Consider the following 2,251-nt stretch of genomic DNA (forward strand, 5'->3'; position numbering starts at 1 on the left):
TCATTTAAGTGCTTGTTTTTATTCAGCCAACAGAGCTTTGAAATGTGAATATTTATTCATACTACAAAAAATACTACCAGTATTTTGTTATATTATATGCAAGGTATTTAGGAGGATACCAAGATGAATAAGATGAAAAGTTTACAATCTAGTGAGGAAAATAAGGCACAAACATAAATTTCCATGAGAAAAAGGCATCATGTTCTAGGCATGGTACAAAGTGACTTAGGAGTTTAAAAATGGCAGATATAAATTTGCATGGGAGTGATGATAGAAAGCTAAGGCTTTTTTTTTTCCTGTCACAATATATCCTGCAGGAAATATTGCCCACATGTTGATCCTCAAATCAAAAACCTAAGTATTTGCAGGGAGATGTGACAGTAATGACATTCTCAGCAAAATATAAAGGCAAGTGAGTACACAGTAGGACCAGAAGTAGGAGTGCACTGGGCCTTCCTGTAAAGGACACTGACCTGCAGAGTAAGGCTGTGTTTGATTTAGTAGGCAGAAGGAAGCCATTGATAGCCTTTGAGCAAAGGAGAGAGTATGACATGCTTTAGGAAGATTATTCTGGCTAGAGAATATGTAGAATAGATTGTTTTCATCAGATAAAAGAAATGAGGCATGGAAAGGGTGTTTAAAGAAGGAAAAAAAAGGAAAGGATGAGAATGAAACTTTTCAGAGAAAAAAATGGACAGATCTAAAAGCTATTTAGATGGGAGTTCCTGGATGGCTCAGTGGGTTAAACCTCTGCCTTCAGTTCAGGTCATGATCTCAGGATCCTGGGATTGAGCCTCGCATTGGGCTCTCTGTTCTGCGGGGAGCCTGCTTCCCCCCCCCCTTCCTGCCTCTCTGCCTACTTGTGATCTCTCTCTGTGTGTCAAATAAATAAATAAGAACTTTTTTAAAAATTTTAAAAAGCTATTTAGATGGAAGTAGGAATGAAGGAGGGAGACATAAAAATTATGAATAAACACACGTGCCACACACACGATGCCTCAAGGGTTTACAAAAAGCATCTAGTTGCTAATGATCTTTATTTAGATCTCTGTTTAGAATGAAAGGTTGTTTTGCAGTTACGACACAGAGGAAGAGAAATTTAAGAAGCAACCACATCTTTCAAAACACCAGTAGTCAGGAGAGGAATACAGTTTCGACATTTCGTTCCAAAACTTTGTCTAGGAGAACATGGAAAAGGAAGGAAAATTATATTTTGTTAAATTTTATAACTAATTGTATATAAACTATACCTTGATAAATTGTACATAAATTATGTCTCAATCAACTTTATTCTAAAAATCTAAGCAAAGGAAATAAACCATGAAAGCAGCATAATTGCTTCTGGTCGGTGGGGGAGGATGTTGGCGAAAGCCAATGCCCTTTGAAGTAAGCTAAATATCTTTTAACTGACTCCATGCCATTTGCTGAAGAGCCCACAGGCCCTATCCACAGCAGGGTTTGGGAAGACTGAGTCTCACTGCATCCTTTACTCAATGAATATTTGACATCATAGGAGCAGAATTCGAAAGATGCTTATGAGGCACTTTGGGAAACAAGCTGCAGAGATGGTTGTATTGATCACTCACTTTCCCTTTATAGAAATATGTCAAGATCATGTCTTCAAACCCAGCTTATAACCCACAGCTCACGTCCAGCACCTTCTTATGTTCTTCTAGCTCAACTGTAGTAATCTTTAGATAAAAAGAAATACAGGCCTTCATTATCCTTCTTCCAGCCCTCTGATAGTCCAGAGAGTGCAGGGAAACTATTAACACTCTAATTTTATATTTTAAGTGCTACAACAATCAATCCAAAAATCTCTGAAAAGCTGAGAGGTTTAGTGTTTACCTCTGTTCCACAGCCTTTCAACTGGATTCTTTGATGAGCCTCCAAAAAATATCTCTGATCTGAAACCAAACCCAGATGGATATTTTTCCTGGCTTATTTTCATCTGGTTAGCCACCTGTTTCTCTCTGTGCTAATACAGGAAGGGGAGATGAGAAAATGGCAGATGTTGGCTCAGAGCCCTAGAGGTCTGGGGAAGGTGGCTTCTAAAATAATCATTCTTTACTCACTGCCAGGCTCCAATGCCACCCTCATTGATTGGAAATGCAAAGTATGCCTGCAGTGTTTATTTTTAAAAATAAATAAATAAATGAATATTGGGATACACACTAGAATTTCAGAGGTGAAAATCACTGTAGAGGCCATTGAATTTAAAGCCACAGTTCATAATCTAGACAACTGAAGT

This window comes from Mustela nivalis (genome assembly GCF_964662115.1).
Source record: "Mustela nivalis genome assembly, contig: HAP1_SCAFFOLD_1781, whole genome shotgun sequence".
Taxonomy (NCBI): Eukaryota; Metazoa; Chordata; class Mammalia; order Carnivora; family Mustelidae; genus Mustela; species Mustela nivalis.